Below are 26,114 nucleotides of genomic sequence, written 5' to 3'. Positions count from 1 at the left end.
ACCTGACATGAGTTTTTACTGCAGCGGCTTCGGCCACACCTGTGTGCCCCGTCGGTTCCTCAGCCACAAGCGTTCCTGCAGTCAACGTGCAGCCCCCTTTACAAGATCTTCGTTCGCGAAGTAAAGCCAAGAAGATTTTGTTGTGTGTCAATAACGCGGTTAACGCGGTACTGAGTTGAACGCAAGTTGTGTGTATCGAGTAGAGTGCACAGATGACAAAGGGTCGAGGCTGACATAGATCAAACTTATTGACTTCCTTTGACAACGCGTACGCATGCATGTGGGAAGGGGTTACAGGTCAGGTCAGTGATGCAATGATGACACCATACTCTTTTCGAGCCATGTGGGAAACTGAAACAGACGAATATCTCAGTCAATGGCTTAATTTCTAGTGTTAGATATAAAGTCTGTAAACGAATAATGACCGCAATATATATTAAGCTTCAATGCTATTAATTAAAAGCCCCTGTCTTTTAACAATGAGATAAAATAGACAAAATATTTTCATGACTAATAGAACACTACCTGAGAGTAAATCATTTACACATCTGCAGACTACCTTTCAAAGGTAACATTAACTGAAACAAGGACATTTGTAAGAAAACATTGCAAATGCTTTTGTAAAAACAAGTGTGATTCTTCAAACGTACTAAACACATTTCCTAACCGATAGTATGAATATAACTCTAGAAATGATCCAATATATTTAGAACTCTTGTCATACTTTAGTTGCTATAAAAACCATAAAAGCCGAATCCTCAAATATCTTAAAGAAAAATCAATACACCTCACATTATGTAACCATTTACAAACTATATTTCATTTCGCAATGTTGCTACTCGATCCTTATTTACAAATATTTGATGAGATTTTCACAGTCTTACTGTACGAGGAAAAATACCTCGGATTATCATTCTGTTAGTACACTCTCATCATTGACAATATAAATTCGTAAGTCCTATTTTTATCACATCGCCGTATTCTTAGTAGTTTCTTTTATCTCAGTTTCAATATACTTTGTTTGCGGTGAAAGATCGTTAATAATCCTAATATCTCTTTAATCTGCTTTTATTTATTATAAAATATACGAATATAAATAAAAAGGAGGCCTTCGCTTCTTTGTGTTGTGTTTTACTTGTATTAATCATTTTAAGACGTAATCAAGTTTATTATGAACAGTCCAACAAAACATATTGTGTTTGCCTTGTGTGTCTCATTCATTGTATTATTTTAGTCTGAAAAAACGACCGTATTATTGGGTGTTTATTTTTAAAGACACCAAAAATAAACCTAGCATTTTTTTATGTAAGGCAGATGTATCTTGAAAAAAAAATGCTAGGTTTATTTTTGGAGTCTTTAAAAAAAAACACCCAATAATTTTGCTGATTAGGTAACTTTGTTTCCAAAAACTATATGTTAAAATTATTGTCCATGACTTAATGTCTATCTCAATAAAAACATCGTTTCCGAAACGATCGTACAATTTATTGACTTTGTTGTGTTCCTCTTTATGAAACCGATTTTTAAATTTTAATTTTCATTATAAATCATCAAACATCTTACTATATATATATATATATATATATATATATATATATATATATATATATATATATATATATATATATATACCCATATAAATATGTATATGTACATATATATATATATATATATATATATATATATATATATATATATATAGCTAATATTATGATTCATGATATTAAAGAAAATGGGGAAATACCGTTGCACCAACTACTATTAATGTGTATCTTAAAAGAAAAAAATGTATGTGGATGAGTGTGTGTGTGTGTACAATCATGGGTAAAACTATCATTACACTTTTGAACAAAATAATAATTATTTCTTTTGCACTCTGATTTGTAATGTAGATAAGTCGGGTAAAAATTTACAAAATGACGATTTCATTCAATAACTGAACTTAAGCTTGTTACCAAGTACGATGCCTTAAAGTTCCCTTATGAGAATATGTTTTGCTCACCTAATCTAATGAATATATATCATCGTGCGAAAAAAGATTTTATCCACGTGCATGGCTCTACAGACTGACAAAAGTTTGATGAGAACAGAATTCCTGCTGCCACAACCTCCATGTCAACGCAATTTGATTACTTTTGTAAGTATGCTCTGCTTAATGAGATAAACAAGACGCCAAAGATATTTTCTTTGTTCAGTGACCGGAAAAAAAACATAACGTATTTGTCTATAGTCAGTAGACAGGTAATCGACGCCTGTCTTTTCCGGGGAGATAATGGCAGAACAGTCATATATTCAAAGTAATATCATACCAACATCGTTTATTCACACCCGCTGAATATTATTATCATCTTAATGCTATTATTTTATATTTTATGAGCCATTTTAAATACTTTTAGTCTTTCTCCTTTTTTAAAACTTCAATCATATACATAAATTGTATATGTGGTTCCGTGAACAGTTCAAATATGTACGTTTTCCATCTCTCTCTCTCTCTCTCTCTATATATATATATATATATATATATATATATATATATATATATATATATATATATATAGCCAGTAGAGTTTAGTTTCCTAGAAGTACTTCCAAGGAAACAACATGTGTCTACCAAAATAGTGCTCAATGAGTGAACAGAGCAGGTATATTAATTTTATTTATACAAACATTAAAGCTACATATGTGCATACATGTTTTTGTAATCACCCACGTTGGGGGATTACGTCTTCAGGCCAAGACTTACCGTCGAAAGTGATATTTCCACCAAATACATTTTCCCATTTCATTTATCAAGTTAGCATGCAACCTGGGTGGGAGTCATAAAAAACGGTAATAGGATGCGTGAGGTCTTTTGAAGATAATAAACAGCTTCTTTTATCCCCCCCTTCCAAGCTAACTTTTGGTTTTTATGGCATAAGGTACTTGAGAATTTAGTTTTCTTGTCTTGGAGTCTGTATATTAAGAGCCTTAGCGATGGTCAGCTAAGTACTGACCGGTGCCTTTTAATCTACATCCACCCACACACACATGCAACACACATACAACACACACATACACAGACACTGCCACACACGCACACACACATTAATACGTATATCCAAAAGCGGATCCATGCTGTACGCTTTTTATTTTTATTTATTTTTTTTTTTCACAACACACATCCTGAAACTAGACAATAACTCTGAAACTACGCATGAATAGAGTTAAAATTACATTAAGGTAAATAAAACAAAACAAAAATAAACAAAATTAAATAAAAATAAATAAAAAATAAAATAAAATTGAAACAAATAAACAAACAAACTATGAATAAATATAAAACACGAAAGTTATCTAAACCCCACATGTACCTATATACATATATTAATATACTTATAAATGCCTATACTTTGCCACACCCGCGCATATGTACACACACACATTACAGACATACAGAGACGAATAATAGCGTTTTTCTTTACTTCTGTAGCGTGGTAACCCCTTCGTACATTCAATAGTATGCTACCACACTCCGGACGGGTGTATATATATATATATATATATATATATATATATATATATATATATATATATATATATATATATATACACACACTCATATATATATATATACATATATATACATATATATATATAAGCACACACACATACACATATACAAACATATACACATGTATATATATACATATATACATACACACATACACACGCATATAACATATATATATATATATATATATATATATATATATATATATATATATATATATATAAACAACATTCGGACATTCATACATTCTTGTAGTCTATATTGTTACAACAATCGTATACGAGGCAGTCTATTCTAATAGTTCAGAAATATATATGCATATACATACATCTACATACAATACACACAGAAATACATCCATATCCAAACATACACACATATATACAAATACAGATATATAAATATACAAACATACATGCATACATAAGATATACTTATACATACATACTCACACAAATATAGACATATACATATATACCTGTACCTTTCGACGAAATGATACATCTAAAGTAGAAACAGACATGAATACATTTACCATATAAATTCCCTTTTTCTATCAAACTCGACACGCATAGTTATATTTCATAGCCCCACCCGCTTGTTACATTTTCCTAAGTTATAGGTTTTTCGTAAAAATTTACACTACGTAAATGTTTATATTGAATTCAGGAAGAAGTTCATAGGCCTATCCTCATATTAAGCAAACACTCTTTCGATGGTAAGGCAGATATACATAAGATGTATCACGATACAATAATAATATATAATGACACATGACAGAAATCAGAGTATTTAGGTTATACAAACCGAGTACACAAGCTTATATATTGTAGTACTTACCTTCATCTTTGTTTATTCACCCTAATTTTCTTATCCTCTTTTCTTTCATTCCCCCTTCATTCCTTACTTTCTTTCATCTATATATTTCTTCATTTTTTTTTAAATTACTTATCCTACCCGGGTATACAAAGATCTTATATCCATACATGCACACACCCAAAAATATCCATGTGCATACATTATTATGAGGTTCACTCAAAAACAATCTATTACTCGTTTGGTTACAAATATACCTTATAAATATATATATAAATGTAACAAGCGGGTGGGGCTATGAAATATAACTATGCGTGTCGAGTTTGATAGAAAAAGGGAATTTATATGGTAAATGTATTCATGTCTGTTTCTACTTTAGGTGTATCATTCCGTCGCAAGGTACAGGTATATATGTATATGTCTATATTTGTGTGAGTATGTATGTATAAGTATATCTTATGTATGCATGTATGTTTGTATATTTATATATGTGTATCTATATATCTGTGTGTATGTTTGGATATGGATGTATTTCTGTGTGTATTGTATGTAGATGTATGTATATGCATATATATTTCTGAACTATTAGAATAGACTGCCTCGTATACGATTGTTGTAACAATATAGACTACAAGAATGTATGAATGTCCGAATGTTGTTTATATATATATATATATGTTATATGCGTGTGTATGTGTGTATGTATATATGTATATATATACATGTGTATATGTATGTATGTATGTGTGTATGTGTGTGTGCTTATATATATACATGTATATATATATGTGTGTGTGTGTGTGTATATATATATATATATATATACCCGTCCGGAGTGTGGTAGCATACTATTGAATGTACGAAGGGGTTACCACGCTACAGAAGTAAAGAAAAACGCTATTATTCGTCTCTATATGTCTGTAATGTTTGTGTGTATTTATGCGCGGGTGTTGCAAAGTATAGGCATTTATAATATATTAATATATGTATATAAGTACATGTGGGGTTTAGATAACTTTCGTGTTTTATATTTATTCATAGTTTGTTTGTTTATTTGTTTCAATTTTATTTTATTTTTTATTTATTTTTATTTAATTTTGTTTATTTTTGTTTTGTTTTATTTACCTTAATGTAATTTTAACTCTATTCATGCGTAGTTTCAGAGTTATTGTCTAGTTTCAGTATGTGTGTTGTGAAAAAAATAATAAATAAATAAATAAAAATAAAAAGCGTACAGCATGGATTCGCTTTTGGATATACGTATTAATGTAAGTGTGCGTGTGTGGCAGTGTCTGTATATGTGCGTGCTGTATGTGTGGGTGGATGTAGATTAAAAGGCACCGGTCAGTACTTAGCTGACCATCGCTAAGGTTCTTAACTTACAGACTCCAAGACAAGAAAACTAAATTCTCAAGTACCTTATGCCATAAAACCAAAAGTTAGCTTGGAAGGGGGGGGAAATAAAAAAAGATGTTTATTATCTTCAAAAGACCTCACTCATCCTTTTACCGTTTTTTATGACTCCCACCCAGGTTACATGCTAACTTGATAAATGAAATGGGAAAATGTATTTGGTGGAAATATCACTTTCGACGGCAAGTCTTGGCCTGAAGACGTAATCCCCCAACGTGGGTGATTACAGAAACATGTACGCACATATTTAGCCATTAATGTTTGTATAAATAAAATTAATATATATATATATATATATATATATATATATATATATATATATTAAGAGCTAGCTGTGTGTGTTTGTATGTGTTGCAAAAACTTTCGACAAAGACAACGAATCCTTAGGAAATAGGTATTGTGTAAAAGATAGACCTTTTGTACGAGAGATATCGAACAATTGATCAAAAACAGTAATTCATTCCCCTAATTTTCTACAAGGAGGGGTCGGTTTTTTGAGTCCCCATTTTTGCAAGTCATCGTATCGGTTGGATTAACTTCACTTAAATCGAACGCTTTTGGCTTCCGGTCGCATCATAGAGCATCGGTCAGACGTCAGATTTTCTTTCACTTTCTTTTCCGCCTTCGCGTCACGGGTTCAAGCCTGCCTTCCTACTATCATGTTTTTTAACACCTTTCTCTTACCTGGTTCTGTTGTTTTGCTACTACTATCATTGATTTTTTACATCTCTTGCCACCCGGGGTTTCTTACTACACCGCTGCATACTCCCTCGCTACAACTATTTTTTACCCCTCTCCCCAGCCGGTCTGCCTACTGTTGTTTAGACCCCCCAGGAACTACAATATTTTTATACACCTCTCTCCAACCGAACTTCTTAATGTTACTTCAACCCCTCACACACCTCTCCACACCCGGGCAACACCAAGTACCCTAACTAGTCATATATAAAATCGTCTATACTTTCACGACCAAAAAAATATTAAATAGTTCAATAATAAACGCATGTGATTGTGTGCTTATTTTTATCAACCCTATAAGTAATCCAACTCTTTCTATTCAATTAAATATGTGTAATTATTTCGTAATAGTTTTAATCCTTCAATTTACATGCTTTATTCGTCTTTATAACCAACTCATATATATATATATATATATATATATATATATATATATATATATATATATATATATATAACTGGCTTATATAATAAGTAATAACATTTGTCGTGAATACATCTCACAGTTAAATACAATAAAATAATAATGTATAATTAATTAAAATTATAGTATAGATATATCTATACACTTTTTATGTTCTTATATTTATTTAATGGTGGTAATATAAATAATATAACTAAATAATATTTTAAAAGTTAATTAAATGTGTCATATACTAAAGTTATTTTTGATAATTTAAGTTTCTAATACTATTAGTAAATTATAATTAAATGTTGGAGAATTAATATATATACATATATATATACATGATGGCAGCAATTTCTTCTCGAATATTGCCATTACTTAATATATAACAGGGTCAAATGACGCCAGCTTGAGGGCAACTAGCAGCACGTTCAAGACGGTCACCTCTATGAACCTTCTATAGTCCAGCACATCCACTGATGATCTATGGTACCCTGAACATCTGCCAGGCAAGACCCTGGAAGTTCGAAAGCCTTTAATTTCATTTACGCCCATATCTGCATCAGTCCTCATTGAATGTCCGTTTGCCATTTCAGGCTACAGCCAACCTTTTTGTTATCGAGATACGCACTGATTGCAAAGTGCGTATTCCATTACATATCAAGTAATGCCTGTACGTTAAGCTTTTTATAGTGAGGAAAGATATGCACCGAGACAATCCCACTCTCTAAACAACTACCATATTGAACCAAAAAGAAGAGAAGTCAACATCATTGGAAGCAGCAGTCGCCGCATATTTTATATCAGTATTTTCCTTCTCCTAGAAAAGTTGCTTTCACCACGGCTTACGGGAGCCCTCTCCACTCACCATGCAATTTGATCTATGACTGGGACTTTCTACTTCTATCCTCATTGTCATGTGACTAATAAAGGTGTTGCGAGTAAATGTTTTAACTGAGTCGACGTAATCCGCCTCATAGTCAGATAACCTTACCTTGGATTAACCATTAAGAAGGCCGTTTTATAAGCAGGTCATAAATACTGGGACTGCTGTATTGGCATTTGGTGAATAGATTCTGGACCATGCAGCAGTTTTAGGTGGGTCTTCTTTATGCTAAATTAGGGGGAAATGTTACCATATTCTGCATGATTATCCGCCAGCTAACATTTATGTCTGCGATGGCTTCAATGTTCACAATTTTGAACGGCTATATCACTATCAATAACTACAAGAAACCTTCTCTGCCACCAATAGCAATGGCCAGTGACTCCCTGTCTGAGAGTACATCTTTCAAACTGCTTGGCCTAACGTTCACAGGAAACATGAGCTGGAACAATTATATTGAAAACATTGCCAGGGCCGCTGCAAAAAAGGTAGGCCCTCTCTACGGTGCTAGAAAACTACTGACACCTGAAAGTCTCCTGTATCTCTATAAGGCCACCATTCGCCCATGTATGGAGTATTGTTGTCACATCTGGGCTGGTGCGTCTAGTACTAGTCTCTCGCTCCTAGACAAGGTTTAAAAAAGTGTCGCCAATCTGATAGGCCCTGAACTGGCATCTAAGCTTAAGCCTCTGTCCCATCGACGAAACGTTGCATCCCTCTGCTTGTTCTACAAGTATTTTAACGGTGAATGCTCTGACGAACTGCAGACACTTGTGCCCCCACGACGCAGACACCCTCGACAAACCCGACAGACAGCTAAATCCCACCCCCACACAGTAGAGATCCCTAGATGTAAATATCTTTTTTACTTCAGTAGTTTCTTCCCCAGAACCGCTAGACTCTGAAATTCCATTTCAGGATCCTGCTTCCCTAACTGTACTGACATACAGAAGTTCAAGTGCAACGTGAACCGACATCTTACTGCCCAAATCCCAACATAGTGCCCCAGTAGTTGCTGACCCTGATAGTAGCTTCCTACACAAAAGTGGCAATGTGCCTTGTTTGGGGTGAAAATGTAATAAAAAAAAAACTTAAACAAAACTGATAATGAGGGGTAGTACTGTCATGATTTCTCCATCGCCAATTACCTTACTTAGATTAGTGAATAACCAATCCATGTGCTCGACACAGACGCCAGTAGGCAAGTCTCTTACAACTTGCATAGAACCTTGCTCATCCTCAGTTCTGTACACACTAGGATCTTCCATCCACTAGGTTGTCTTAGTTAAAATTTAAAAAAAAAATGTAATAAGCCCTCAGGTGTACCTCTCCGCAGTACAGTTAATCCATACTCTATGACTGACTGGGGTAGCTGATTGGGATAGCTTCCGTACATTTATATTAGACATTCCTCTTCGCACCATGTTTAAAAACATGTGTCTTCTATAGTATCAGACCTTTCCTAGAACTGCCCACCGTCGGAAATCTGTTCCGGTGCTCTGCTTTCCAGTTGACTACAATATCGTTATCTTCAAGTCAAACGTCAGCACGTGTTTATTGAGCCGTATTCGTAGATAATCGAATTATACTTATTTATTTCAACAAACGAGCATTAAGCAACTGTCACAATAACTACAATACACACATAATCCCTTATTCTCGAGTGGCATCCGGGCCCTCATATGTGCTATCCCCTTTGCAAAGAAATTATGCTAAATTGAATGTTGATGGGTGGTTTGTAAGTTTTTGGACACTAAATCCTAGGCAGATGTTTCGAGTAACAAGAGAATCGGTGATTAACGGCATTTTTGTCGTAGATCACTAACAGGCAGTCAGGTAAGACCATTATAATGATGATAATAATGATTAAAACATCATCAGTCAGGTAAGACCATTATAAGTCAGTCAGGTAAGACCATTATTAAAACATCAAATGATCCTAATACTTTGTTTTGTCTTCTTAGTTTTACAATGGCGGAAGTCCTGCTATTGATTTTACACTTTTTGAGCAAGTTTTATACAGTTTTTGTTTGCTTCATTTTTCAAGACTATTCTACGTAGCATTTGCTCTGATTGCTTGAAGGTACATTCTTTATAGCTTGGCTCGCAACCCTTTTACGTAAGTAGTGTGTGCTTATCTTATGTTGTATAAAAGGGTCTACGAAATTAAATCCATACAGTATCGGGAGAATCTAGTACCAAAAAATATCTCTATTACGTTTTCCTTCGCCTGAACTTCATAGGTAAAGAGTGGATCGTAGTTTACTTATCTGCGTTTTATCTTTACTGGTATCAAATAATTTTCAATGCTGTTAAGCCACATTTAATATCACTGATAATGTAACAAAGCATAAAATGCATTCAACTAGAAGCCCGTCTACAGATATGTTTCTGACTTTAATCATTACAATCCTAAAACAAAGCGACATTATTCTACTGTCATTTATCATCTCTAATAATTTTGAAATGTAAGGATGCCTTTCATTATAACGTAGAGACTCGGACACGAAAATACATACAGCCTATATCTGTAACATCCTTCATCTGGGCTGGTCTGAAATCACAGGACAGTGTTCTTTAGAATGACTAAAGAACGCAACGTCAGATCGTTAATTATACAGGTTTTACTGTAAACGAAATTATATAAACAGACTTAGAAATCCCTCAGATCTTTAAGCATTGGCCTCTCCGAAGAGAAAAGGGTTTTCTTATTCTACTGAAACAATTTTAATTGGCAGAGAATCATATTAACTTTTACCTTTAACCTCGAAAACAGTTCCCTTATAAAACGTTTACTACGGACAGAAATCACAGTAAATGATCATATTCTCTGCTATTTATATATGCTCAATATCACCTGTAAATGATATTTCAAATAATATGGGTCTTGCCATATGCTTGCGTTAGTAATTAAAATGACCCTTTAGCTTCCTTTCTCTCAGAATTCCTTCTAACATTATTTGCATTGATAGCTAGATATTTTACTTACTTCGTACACTTAAATCCGTTTTCAGGAGCGCTGTTATAAGAATTCACCAGCATCATCCCATGACTTTTTTTCTAATAGCCGTAAATCCTTACTGAACACCTTACACAAAATAATAAAAAAATATCTGACTAATATTATGCAACAGATTCCAATTGTCTTTTTCAATGACTCACTTTTTTTTATCTCGGTTGTATTTAATTTTTCATTTTGTTTGAATCACTATATAAGTATTAAAACTTATATTCACTTTACTTCATTTTTACTTCTTGATTTTATATTTTGTTGGTTGAAAGATAATGTCGTTTTTATCATTCACACATATATATATATATATATATATATATATATATATATATATATATATTTATATATATATACGTAAAAATTACATTTTTTCCACCAACCTAAGATATGAGGTATCTCCAATATGTTTTCATGCTTTTTTTTGTATGGACATTTTGTTGATAGTGAACATACGTAACTCTAGTCCCTTTCAAATAATCGTTTAAAGATGAAATAATGTCTTAATGCACACCTTCATAAAGTAGTCTTTGACTAAGATGGACTTTCAGACTGGTACTTTGCTCTCGTCGAAATCCATTAACCCGATTGAAAGATTGCTGGTGTCTCTGGACGGAATCTTTAACTAAACTGTTTTGAAACATAAAGATTACATTCTTCACATTTGGTCATATCCGTGCTGTCAAAATAGATCATCATAATTTTCCGGGTAAAGTTGCTCTGTCTGGTCTTTTTGATTATGGAAGATCCTCTTTTAGACTCTCAGTCATAACAGTAGATCAGGTCACCAGAACGTCTAGAAATGCGGGCTCTTAATTGATCAACTTGACCATAAGCCTGCTGTTAATACTGCGGTTTTCTTTCTGGCCTTCTCTGAGCATCTTGGGATGAACTTCACGCAGATCTACAAAAATATATAGTTGCTCGAGAATAATTGTGTGTACAGTTCTTACACTGACATCAAACTGGGCATCTATTTTCTTTATAGACACGCGAAGGTTCTTATCAATGATATTATTCATTTGACCAATCAACTATGGTGTGATTACGTTCTTATTCCTCCCACAGCAGCTCTATTCCTCACAGAACCCTTGCATCATTTAATGTATTATACCACTCAAAAACTGATGCTTAATTCATGAAATATAGTCCAAAAGATGTATATAGCATTGCATACGCTTCTGTGGCATTTTGTCATTCAAGTTTAAAACATCATTTTATTGCATATCGTTCTCCTACATTATACTCACGTCAAGATTGCATTTTAGAAATTCACAAGCTTTGACAATCAGGATTTAGTAAGCTGAATTCTTATTCATGCTGTAGTTGTTCATTATAATATGACATCATAAAAATTGATGTCATATCGTATGATTTTTAAGATTCTTGTACAATTTTAAATGTCTGTGCGAAAAATCTTTATACTTATTGAAGGAACCTCGGTTATATATATATATATATATATATATATATATATATATATATATATATATATAGTCTTTGAAGTTTTTTTAACATTTGAAACTACACAAAAAATTACTTTTTATCATTCGTTAAAAAAAAAACACTTAGTCAGTAAGTCATTTAATCACCTGCAATCACTGCATCAACTCTCTCGAATTTACTATAATACCAATTTTTTTAAATTTTTCAAGGGATCATCAGTTGTTTACCATGAAACACTGTTTCGGGGATTTAATATATATATATATATAAAGGTGCTCATAATATATATATATATATATTATCGATATAAATATACAGGTTATTATAACTTTTACATGCATATATTTTATTTAATAATGAATGCATGTACTTTTCTCTCTATCCATCTCTCTCTTTCTCTCTCTATTTCTTTCTTTCTTTCTTTCTCTCTATCTCTCGTTCTCTCTATCTCTCTATTTCTTTCTTTCTTTCTCTCTATCTCTCGTTCTCTCTATCTCTCTCCTTCTCCCTCCCCTTCTCTCTCTCTCTCTCTATATATATATATATATATATGTGTGTGTATATATATATATATTCAGTGATATAAAACCAGTGCTAAATACTTTATTATAGCGTAGTAATAGAATGAAATACGTATGCAAGATACACGCTCTGTTCACCCGAGAAAAATAAGACGGAGTTTTGCTTTAATTGGTATGCTCTTATTCCTGCTGGTTATTATCACATCCAGTCTTTTTGTTTGAACGATATTTTTAAATATTTAGTTGTCCACACTTTTCATTATTAATACCCTTTTTTTCTATACAGATTAATTATATTTTAGTACCTTATATACTTTTGTTTATGGAGGTTATTATAGTTAATTTGTTTGGTGCGCGATAATGTCGTTTGTTGATGTTGTTATTGTTGGTGGGTGTCTTTACATGTACCGTCAATATCCCATTTTTTAAACTGTATAAAACTGCAATAAATTATGTAAGAATATTATATACACTAGTATAGTTATACTATTTGTACATAGCTTGAGGCAATATATCGTTTTCGAGTTTGATGCAGTTTATCAGTGATTCCAGGTTGCTTGGTCTTTATACCGGATATGTTCTTGTTCTCAAAAGTGTACAATGAAAGAATGCATTTATTTTATTTTTTGTGTATAGGTTATTTCATATTATATTTATATTTCTTCTAAGACAGATTGTTCTCTCTAGCTTTATATTTCTTTAGATTATAAAATATATGTTTTTGCGCTGAGCATGCAAACAAATCTGCATCAGTAATCAATATTTATAGCGAGATATGTAAACTCAACCACCGGCTTAAAACACGAATCTTTAATATAATGTTTATTTTTGTTAATATATCTGAGTTTCTTCACGCACATATATATATATATATATATATATATATATATATATATATATATATATATATATATATATATATATATATATATGTGTATTTATGTATATATAATACAAAGATGTACGCAAAGTCACTGATGGGTGGAAAATATTTGTCATTTTATCATTAATAATTTTCCCTTTATTTATACATAATCTTTTGGAAATTAATCAGGAATAATAATAGCATTGAACAACATAATGAAAAGCTACCAAGATTAAACTTGTTTCCTTCAATGATTACTAGAAACCATCTCTACCACAAATAACAATGGCCAAAGATTCAATAACTGAAAGTACTTCTTTTAGACTTCTTGGCCTAACGTTCACAGGAAATATGAGGTGGAACAATTACATTGAGAGCATTATCATGGCCGCTGCGAAGAAGGTAGGCTTCTCTACCGTGCCAGGAAGCTAGTAACGCCCGAAAGTATCCTGTAACTTTATAAGGGCATCATTCGCCCATGTATGGAGTACTGTTGTCATATTTGGGCTGGTGCCTCTGCTACTAGTCTCTCGCTCCTTGACAATATCCAAAAGAGAGTCACCAACCTGATGGGCCGTTTACTCTCATATAAGCTTCAGCCTCTGTCCACCAACGAAATGTTGCATCCTTCTGCTTGTTCTACAAGTATTTTAATGGGGAATGCTCTGACGAACTCCAATCACTTGTGCCCCCACGACGTAAATAATCTCGACAAACTGGACAAGCAGCTAAACGCCACCCTTACAAAGTAGATATCCCTAGATGTAAGAGAGCTTTCTACTCTAGTAGTTTATTCCCCAGAACCGCTAGACTTTGAAATTCCCTTTCGGGTCCCTGCTTCCCCAACTGTACTGACATGCAGAAGTTCAAATGTAACGTGAACCGACACCTTGCTGCCCAACACCAAAGTGGCAATGTGTTTTGTTTGGGGTTAAAAATGGGCAACATTTTAAAACATTTTTATCTATAAATAGAGTGTGTTGTAATTCTGCACCTTTCAAAACACTTCCCAATGTCTTAATCAGATTGTGCTGAAATTACAGAAAGCTATCATCAAAAACAAAGGCTTTATTTCAGTTCCAAATCCTTTAGTGATTTTTTAGACTTGCTGTATATATTCAATACCAAATATGTATTAGCTTTTAATGACAGGATAAACTTTACTTTTTGCAACATAAACACCATAAATCATCTCTGCAAATTATATTTATTTGCGCTTTTTTTTCATTCTGTCTCCATGGAGTACATATTATTTACCTCCTAAACGACAAAAAATATGAAAGAAATTTTCCACACCAGACAAAATATATTATTGGCATTAAAACATGTTTTCCTCATATTTTTTTCTTTTGATGTTATATTAATTTCATATTATCGAGCCCCTTCTATACCCACGTCTATATAAAAACTATTTACTTCGCCGTTACTATTGAATTAATTACAATCCACAGTGGAAATCGCAATCTTACACAAAGCAAATTAACTGTTTGATTATTTGTACTTGAAAGGAATTATTTTACAAATCGATTAATGCTTCCTCCTATGGGATAAAAAACTAAAGCTCTTTTTATGAGCATCCAGTGGACAAACATTGTAAAAGATAATGAATTCTTTTTAAAATAGCTCCAACAATTATTTTCGATGAGCGAATTGTTTTGCCTTGTCTTATCTCTTTTATAAAGTTATTTTACGGCTTGAAGACACAGTATCATCTCAATGCGCATCACTGATAACAATTGAATCAACATATTAGGAATGTTGTCAAAAAATACGTAAATGACCAAAGATCTCTCTGATTCTAACTTCTCAAATATAGGGCATGCAATGCAATGGGCCAAAAATGTGTTTAGTCCATTTAAAGCATCTAAAACCAAGCTTCTGTTCGATGTTGTGACCTCCCTGTGACATCAGTTGAAATGAATGGCTCACCTCCTGGGGAAGCTGGATGTTATTACAAGCTTCTGGATCTGAGCTTTACTCCTGATCTAAAAAAATACGTAGATCAAAACCGTTGCTAAGATCGCTGGAAAATTGATGGAATCATTCTACTGATTCAGTTTACATTTCACTGCTGATACAAATCTCTACCCGTATAAAAGCCAAGTATGTCCTTGCATGGCGTACTGTTTCCACCTTTTGGTAGAAACCTCTAGAAGCACTTTCACAGAATTCAAAATAGACTTGGCTAGTAGGGAATGCTCTTTTCTCTCCTCTGCAACATATTTCCCACAGAAGAAACGTTTCGAGCCTTTACCTGCTCTATCCTTATTTTCATCGTAAGTGCCCGTCAGTTCCAATCTATGGTCCCTCCTTGCCAAACTTTAACGAAAAATACTCGTATAACTGAAACTACTGTCAATAATATCCGCCACTCTTTATCTGTGCCTTAATCTAAATGTGTGTTCTATAGCAAAAATCTTCTCACTTAGAACTACGCGCATGTGGAAATCTCTTCCGTTGACCTGCTTTCCAGCTGATAACACTATGGTCGGGTTAAAGCCCAACGTTAATATGTTCTTCATGAGACGTGTCCTTACGTAACCAAACTTATCAAATTTTCGATACAAACGGTCACTACGATATTATTGCAATGGCTACAGTACACGCATTAACTCAAATCTCGAGTGGTTTTCAAACGTTGATAGGTGGTGACTCTTTTGTAAAAAAAAATACGCAAGTAAGATATGTGTTAGACTAACCAATACCTATAATCAGACCTCCCCCCACGCGGGAGACCCTTTGTGGCATTCTGGCCATGATCAAAGTGTAGCATCTCTTTCGGCAGATACTGCAAGCAAAGACCATATGTGGGGGCAACCAAACAGATAAAACCTTGGTCAATGTAGGGGCAACCCTTCATACCAATTGTCACTATCCAGTCCCCCCTTACTTCCCGGGGAATTGGCCCCCATTTCTCCTTCACTCCTCACATTCAAAATCGGCCTTGTGCCTAATTTGCTCGGTGGGGGAGCAAATAAATACCCTGACCTTCGGGCCAAGATCAAAGTGTAGTATCTGTTCCGGCAGATACTACAAGTAAATACCATATGTGGAGGTAACCCCACATATCAGACCTATGTCCATACAGGAGAAAAATTTCATACCAATTGTGACTATCCAATTCCCATTTCCCACCCACCGAGAGCTGGACCTCTTTTCCCTATCCCTACCCCTCTCTCCACATTAAAAAACGGCCTCGTGTCTACTTTACTCAGTGTGGAAGCAAATAAATAGGACCAAAACCTATAACGAAAAAAATAAGTTCAAGTAGAGATATATTTAGTAATATTTTTAATGACATGTGTTTAAATTCACAATGGATAAGTAACGATATACATAACAAATACAGTTACATTATATATCCGTAGTCATCAGACGACGGTATCATTGTGGTTTACTATTCGGACTGAGAATCTGGGTTTCTAAAGTTCAAATCGTGTTGGTTTCTAAAAACATTAATGTTTACTTAAGAAGTTGTACACATTTACGTGGCCCCTCTCGTAATCCGCGATATCTTTCCAGAGACTGTCTAAGGAAATATCGGGGACACCGATGCTAGCAATAAAACCTTATGCTTCATACGTAATAAATATGAGCAAATAATAGTATAGCATTGATGATTAATTTTCATCTAGAACAACATTATATATTTATACGTTCCAAAATAGTTTTATTACAACTCAATTGGTGTTTTTTACGCTGAAGTTTATGTTAAATCGACTATAATTTATCATTACGTTATCTTAATCGATATTAACCATATTTACTATATTAAGATTGATGAAGGCATTTAAACACACATTAATATTTGCAATGTTCTTACATTTTCATGAATTAAAAATATGCTATACAAAATACTTGACTCCAACCCAATTATATAATAAAATTTTGAGGTTCTGAATCAAATATATATATTATGCTAAAATACATTAACGTAACGCCTTTGTTAGTTCACTTCTTGTGCAGCAGAAGTTATAACACTGCTCGGATATAAAGCAAACATGTTAAATAAATAGGTTTCAGACGACCAATTGAATATATAGCAGCTGTACTAACACTTAGCCTGGTTGAATCGGGTGTCTCGTTCGATAAATATAAAGAAATAAGGCGTCAAGTTCTTAGAGACTGTATGTCTCTGAAACATTATTGAGCTTATATCAAAATCAACGATATAACAATATATATATATGTAACAATATATATATATATATATATATATATATATATATATATATATATATATCTGTAAGCCCGACTTAACCCACTGATACAATACGCTTAAACACATTTTAATTTATTCAGATTGCTTATGAATTATTATGGAATCAATCGATCATCTATTGAATATTATATATTACGAGGAATAATTTGCCCGGTAGACTAATTCGCAAAAGGAAAAATAAGAAAAAAAAAACAATATAAAAATAAAAATGATAGTCGTTCCTCAAATCCTGTCTGTGTTTGTTTACAATAGAACGCCAGCGGATATCTGGGCTTGTCCAATAACTGTTACTTTTGGTTAATATTTATTTTTAAAATATGCGAAAAAAACCTGCGCCTAATTTAAATGCTATCTCTTTTTCATCGTAAATTGAACTCATTGATTTAAAAAAAAATAAAATAACGTGGTGTAGTACATCCGGGCTAGAACAGGAGATAATTCGATCGGTAGTCGAATGCTCTTCACTGAACTATATCTCCGGATGTAATTAATTTTTTTTCTGTTTCATTCTGTTTTTTTTTTAAGAATAAATATGTTGCTAAGATTTTATTATCTCCTTTGCCATTGTTAAAAATTCTTTATTTTATCTATGAGAGAAAAAAACTGTTTTATGATATTTTTTGCTTTTCGATACTTATCGGTCGAATTTCCGTTCCAAACCTATTTAAGAACAATGCAAGACATATAAAGTAGCTTAGTGTAAAATTGACAAAATATAGGCTCAGAGGTTTGGGAACCTACGAGGCAGTAAGTCTTACACACACAATTATAACATTGCTTTACTTACGTGTTTAGGATTGATATCTTCGAGACGAAGTAGGTTTATTCCAATGTCGGATTTCGCCGAGGGTTGCTTGATCTGTTAGTAAATGAACTTTATTGTGTGTGGCACGTTTAGTAAGTTGGCATAGTGCTCACCTCGTATGTAAGAGGGTGGGTTTTGAACTCCGAGTTCGGATGTACCTTACTGATTAGCTCAAATAAGGGCGAAACTCTAGTCTTCGACTTCCGGTTTGTTTGTTGCCGTGGTTTTTGTCAGCTGCGAGTATATATATATATATATATATATATATATATATATATATATATATATATATATATATGGGTATGTGCGTGTGATTGCGTGTGTGTGCGTGTGTGTGTCAATTATTGTTTGATTAAATATTAATTTTGTTTAATTAATTTCTGACTCAGGGAAACGCATGATATAAAGAACGGAATCATTATATTACAAGCCGTTAATAAATTACACACTTTTAATGTCTGTCGCTGTCAACTGGTCTTGTGTTAATTAATTTTTCTTTCAACTTGATGATTACACATTTTCATTATATGCTTTTATTGCAATTTAAGCATTCATATTTCTCTGCAAGAACGAATTTATTGCGAAACATTACATTTCGTTTAGGAAAAAAATCACATTAGATGAAGCTAATGCTTTAATGAAAAATGCATTTCGGTAAATTCCCTCGCTTTACATCGGTTTTAAATTTGTTCACGTTCATTTCGAACTGTTGTGTCTTTCAGTCCTACGGTGTAATGCTTTTCAGACCTTTTCTTTTTATAAATTATATTTACCTAACATTAAACGTGAAGAATACATTTTTACGTGTAGTCAGTCACCTCGATGAATAATTGTTTCGACCAGAACAGATGACCAGTCGTAGACTCGCCGACCGAGTTTTAAACAACTAATATTTAATTTATATGTTCATTCAGTAGTTATTTATAAAGTAGATTAAATCAAATTTTTGGACAAAAAAGTAAAGTACAGCAATATTTTAAGATGTGTACATCTTTATAGCTGAAAACAATCGAACTGGTGCTAAGACTACGTCTATCCCCGTTTTAATAGGTAAGAGTGCAAAGAAAAAACCTTTACTCTCCATCATCAACACAAATATGAATTTATTAGAAAGGATCGCCGGGATTAGTAAAATGCCTTCACTGAATGACTGAACACATGACCTGAATGTTTCATATATCTGTTGAAGATATTAGCGTGACACTCAGTGAGATCACACCCTGTAATGGATTTGCGATATTGGAGTCATTACAAATTACATTGAGAAGTGTAGTGACTATGTAGAGAATAAAATTCAGACACAGAACTGGTTGTTCGCTTTAATTTTACCACTACTTCTTTTACCTATTCAACTTTTTAGTAATGTAGGAGACTTTACTTGGACAGTTTGGTCACATTATCAGCGTACATACAGAGTTGTAATCGTTATTTTTCCACCAACAGAAGACAGGTCACTCCACTTTAGAACAACCTGCTGAATATGAGGTGATCCCTGCAACAGTATAAGTGCTATAAAACAAAGAATCATATATTTTATTCAAATAGAACTTTTACGGGTTTTCTTTTACATGACCTGGTGCAGTTTGCTTATTTTGTAAATAACATTGATTGTTCGATTGATACCGCCTGATTCGTTGTTCTACATGAATTAAAACATCGATATTGCAAACATCATATCTGTTTCTATTACTCAGTTCTAAAGAAAACACATAAAGAATATTTCCCTTCTTTAAAAAGGCCGTCCTCTAATATAGTATATATTATAAAAAGCTTGGAGAGATAACAAGTTGACACTGTGCTTTTATCAGAAGCATTAAAAACTAAAACTGATGTGGCTGCAATTAAGATAAATAATATAAGGTACTTATTAGTCATAAGAGACAAGTTTAACTAAATATCACGGATGAACCAGACCAAAACAACAGAACAGAATAGAAACACACATTCTTTAAGAGCATATAGTAAAAGCGACAGGACTCCAATATATTAGTCAGATAGACGGCCGAGCTGAATTAAACAACAAAAAATAGAAATCATAATCAATTCAAAGACAACTCTAAAATATCAAAGGAAGACATGATAAGATTCATTTGTGTTGTTTTACTTTAATCTCACGCTAATACATGTAATGTTAACGTTACGCTTGTAGAAATGCAAACAAAACAGACATGTGAGGATGGATGAGCAAAATTACGTAAGTGCAACCAGGCACCGCGAATGAACAATCCTACACAACAAGGGACTATTAATACTTTACAATGTTCAAGCATATAAATAGTAAGAGCAATCTTAATTCAGATGGTTAATTAATGTTATTTAACAAATGTGTAATTGTTGTTTAGCTGCGTTTGCAAAAATTCCAATGAATATAATATTCTTCAGATTTATTTTGTAAAATACAATCAAGCTTATTATACGCGTCAATAAACTATTCTCTCTTAAATTGTAAACTAACACATGAAGAATGTAATCAAAACAGATTCTGAATAGATGCTATGCTATTAAATCGCCATGTAAACAATTATAATAGTCGAAACAATTTAGCTCTTCCCCTCAAGCGATGAGATTATTAAGCGTTTTGCTCTAATATTATAAAAAACATAATCACAAGTTTTATGCCGAATAACCTCGCTTCTGGTCCTCTTTATATGTAGTAACGTAAAAGCCTTAAGGAATCTACGAATATTTATAATGCCTTCTGATTTTCTCAACAGATGCTTTTCAAAATTCTTCGATTTAGATTTCCTTATTTGTTGATTTATTCGGACAGGCGTTATTTAAATTTCTTTTTTTTAATTTCGCTCGAATTGCTAAACTATACAGCTATTTCAAAAATAGATTTCAATGTTATCTCATAGTCGCTGGAGGCAATAACTGTGGGAGTGGTTGTATCAATGCATTGTTGATTATATACACGTTTCGTGGAAAATATATTCTAATACAACTAATTTCAATTTTCAAATGTTGATATATCAATTTCAAGCTATTCTCAGTGTCATTGTGGTGTAGAAATTTGATTGCTTGTTAATCGGTATAGGATTGAGTGTTTGCAAAAGATATCTGATTGGACTTTTCTCACAACATAATCATTTCTTTCTCGCTTGCAGATTTTATGGTTTTAGTTTGCAGAGATTATATAGCGTCCCTTTTTATATTTGACGTTGGCGAAGCTAGTATCATTTTCCTTTAAATTCGACTCATCCATCTCTGTGTTATTGATTAAAGTTTTAAGGTATTTTGAAGCTTTTAAAATATTAACAATCGATAAATTACCATATGTTCGCTTGTCTTCAATTAAGAATGCTGCTTCGGTTAATCTCTCTTTTCTGAAACTGCACATGATATTTGTTTCCTTTTCGATGAAATTTGTGATTTTTTGTGATCGACTTTGGCAATATCATGTTTTTCATCAGTTTATGTAATTTTTAACGCTAATAATGTTGATCTGGTCTTTTTGATTCGGAATACTCAAAAAGATAAATTTTTGCTCCAGGGAGCAGCAATGCAACAACAATCTCATGCTGGCATTTAGTTTATTTCAATGTTAACGGCAAAGGGGTGGTGTAAACATTGATTTTTGCTAATGTTGAACATTGATATTTGAGTGGATTAACCCAAAAAGAAGTTTTCAGCACAAGTGTCAACAACTCAACGGAAAAAAAGTCGTATTTTTATTTTCTAATTATTAGGATTTTAGAACTAAGAGAACGTTGATAATCGTCTCTCTCTGAAAGGAAGAACTAACAACTTTACATCAATACAAGAAACAACACTTTAACAAAATCGTTTCATGCTGTTATTCTGTTTATTTAAATTTTAACGGCACCAGAATGTTTATGCGGTTGATCGCGTTTTTTTTTCAGATTGAAACACATCAAAACAAAACAAAAGATTAAAAATATTGATTAGTTTTAGTAGAGATACAAAAATGTCGATAGACTTTAATGGTGAAACTGAAGTGGAGTATTTTCATTAATACTTTTAAGCCTTATTATTGTTTATATATGTAGATTAATAAAGGTGATTACTAAACGAAATAAAGAACAATCACACGTGGACATGGAAATACTAACCGAAGCTGATCCCTACAATATATTTTACAGTTTCTGTTCATTCTTTACACCGAAGCTTTGGACATTTTTTGTCGATATTTTTCCATTTTATATGTAACAGATTTGCGTTTGTTTTACAGTTATGATGTAGCAAAACCGGGTGTCTGTCAATTACAAAACTAGTTTGAAGTAGGCGTTTTTAGGTCATCTTAGACACCTTTTCCGTAATATATTACAAGGATTTTTATTCAGCTTTTTTTAAAGTTATCTGGATGCAATGCTAGTGTGAGTCTCGTTTATGTTTTGTTTGTCTGAGGGTGATTTTATTTCTCTCCCTGTTGTCACTACTCATCAGAGACAATCACCTTACAATTTCCTATAATAGCACCATAGATCTCAGGATGAGCTTTCCCCATGCACATTTGCCTTCCTTGCAACTCTTCCTATATCTTTGATCGTATCATTTTGTTTAAATATTGTAAGCTATTTCTGTTATCTCTATATATATAGTTGTATTTTGTGGTTCTTTTTTAACAAAGATCTTTTTTTTTATCCTCAATATTTAATCTCATGGGTGTCTTTTATTAGCCGTCGATTGTTTTTAGCTATACTTTCTATTTATTTTCGTATCGTTCGCCGTCTGGTAATGACTACCCCATTTTTTATTTCTATATAATATTGAAAATGCATTGCAACACGATTTATCAAGCTCCATATTTTTTTAGACTTTTTTATTCACAATATTCTGTTTGACTCCCCCATTTAGATAACACGGATCCAAACGGTGAGATAGATTTATATTTTTTCGTCTCATGACTTTACTTTAAGTGCCACTTTCCTAATAATGACCGCAATCAACCATATTTACCTTATCTTTTTTTTTTTTTTTACATTTTCACCCCAAACAAGGCAAATTGCCACTTTGGTGTAGGGGGCTACTATCAGGAGCAACAACTACTGGGGTACTATGTTTGGATTTGGGCAGCAAGATGTCGGTTCACGTATAACTTGAACTTCTGCACGTCAGTACTGTTGGGGAAGCAGGGACCTGGAATGGAATTCCAGTGTCTAGCGGTTCTAAGGAAGAAACTATTGGAGTAAAAAGATTTTTTACATCTAGCGATCACCACAGTGTGTTTGTCGAGGGTGCTCACGTCGTCGGGTCACAAGTGATTGCAGTTCGTCAGAGCATTTACCACTAAAATACTTGTAAAAAAAGGCAGAGGGATGCAACTTAGATTCCAGTTCAGGGCCTATCAGGTTTGCGACTCACTTTTGAACCTTGTCAAGAGCGAGAGACTAGTAGCAGACGCACCAGCCCAGATGTGACAGTAATGCTTCATACATGGGCGAATGGTGGCCTTATAGAGGTACAGGATACTTTCGGGTGTTAGTAGTTTTCTTGCACGGTTGAGAGAGAGCCCACCTTTCGTGCAGCGGCCCTGGCAATACCTTCAATGTAATTGTTCCAACTCATGTGCCATGTAAACGTTAGGTCAAGGAGTTTGAAAGATGTACTCTCAGATAAAGAGTCGTTGGCCATTGCTATAGGTTGTAGAGAGGGTTTCTTGTAATTATTGAATGAAACTAGTTTAATCTTGGCAGCATTGAACGAGACCAGCCACTTTTGTCCCCATTCCACCACAGGTTGGAGGTCTTCCTCTAGTGTTTCTGCCATTTCTTTAGAAATGTGTTCATTCGTCTTCCTGTCTTGCCTGCCATAGAGTGTAGTGTCAACAGCATATATACCCATCTCAGAGACAATTTTGTCGGGGAGGTCAATTATGAATATCAGGAACAATAGGGGGCCAAGGATAGAACCCTGGGGCACCCCCGCATTTATATCATATTGTTTAGATGTACGACCCTCGAGGACAACCTGGATTTTTCTCTTATCTAAGAAGGATATAATTATGTTAAGTATTCTACCAGTGATACCGTATGATCTAATTTTCCTGAGGAGACCCTCATGGCATACCCTGTCAAAAGCCTAAGATATATCTAGAGCTACCGCTCTACCCTCCTCCGCTTTGTCCAGTGAAAGTTATATACGTTCAAAGATCACAGTTAGGATGTCTGCTGTGAAACGGGCTTGTCTAAATCCATATTGTTTGTCAGTCAGAAGTTTAGCATCTGTAAGATGATGGACTAGAGCATGGTTAATTAAGGTCTCAAATATTTTGGCAAAAAGTGGGAGAAGGCTAATGGGGCGATAATTTGATGGGTCAATCCTTTCGCCAGAATTCTTGAATACTGGTACAACAGAAGCACTTTTCCAACAGCGCGGAAAGCAAGCTTCATTAAGACCTTTGTTGTAGAGTTTGGAAAGAACTGGAGCTACTTCGGCTGAGCACTTTTTTAATAGCACAGCTGGGATAAGATCGGGTACACATGTTTTTGAAGTGTCAAGGTTTTTTATGATTGCATGCACCTGAGCAGGGGTAGTTTTCAGATCGTCTAGCGTGGCGTCTGTCCGCATAGGAAAGTCAGGTAGGGGTGGTTGGAAGGGTCCAGTGTGGAGTTTCAGGCAAACCGACTGGCAAGCATGTTAGCCTTGTCGGTTGCTGAGGAGACAACCTCCTGATTGTTGGTTAGTAGGGGAATTGTTGATTGCCCATTATTTACTACACTGTTGTAGATTTTCCAGAAGTCTCGAGTTCCTAGTTTTTGTGCTTCGATGCGCTTTTTATTGGTTTCCGTAAATTCTCTCTTAGCTATCGCTATTTCTTTCTTTACGTTATTTCTAGCTTCTATATACTTCAATCTGTTTGAACTGGACTTATGTCGGTTAAACCTACGGTATGCATGCTGCTTTTGAGCAATGGCAGTTGCACAAGTCGACGTAAACTATTGGGGAGAGGGGGGCTTACTATAAAATTTCCGCATGGGAACATGCGCTTCGATTGCAGTTTGGAACCAGTCAGTGGTCTCGCTTGCACATTGTTCAGCAGGGAGAGAAAAATATTTCTACATGGGGCATCTCTGATTAGTTCCCTGATGGCTTCCCAGTCAGCCTTTTTATGATATCTCGTTGTTTTGAGCACTGGCTCTTCAGTTTTGGCCCTAGAGTTTAGGGCGATTTCAACCATTATCACTGCATGATCAGCGTTCCCGAGTGGCCCTTCGTTATGCAGTCATCGGGAACTGTGGTTAAAAACAGATCTAGAAGTAATGTGTGTTGTTCTTCCTGGTCAGGGAAACGGGTTGGAATCGGAACAATTTATGATAGGGAGTGAGATATAGTGAAGCTATGAGTAGTGCTGCTCACTTCAGAATTGCGTCCTGTTTCATCTTCCTCCACATTGGGGGATTCTGTTCATTATGTAGCTCCTGTTAGGATTACTTTTCTCTTTAGGCGCCCTTTCTCTATAAATACCTTAAACT

The sequence above is a fragment of the Euprymna scolopes genome, chromosome 3 (genome assembly GCF_053919585.1).
Source record: "Euprymna scolopes isolate OS-2025 chromosome 3, ASM5391958v1, whole genome shotgun sequence".
Taxonomy (NCBI): domain Eukaryota; kingdom Metazoa; phylum Mollusca; class Cephalopoda; order Sepiida; family Sepiolidae; genus Euprymna; species Euprymna scolopes.
Note: the sequence above shows the minus strand (reverse complement) of the source record.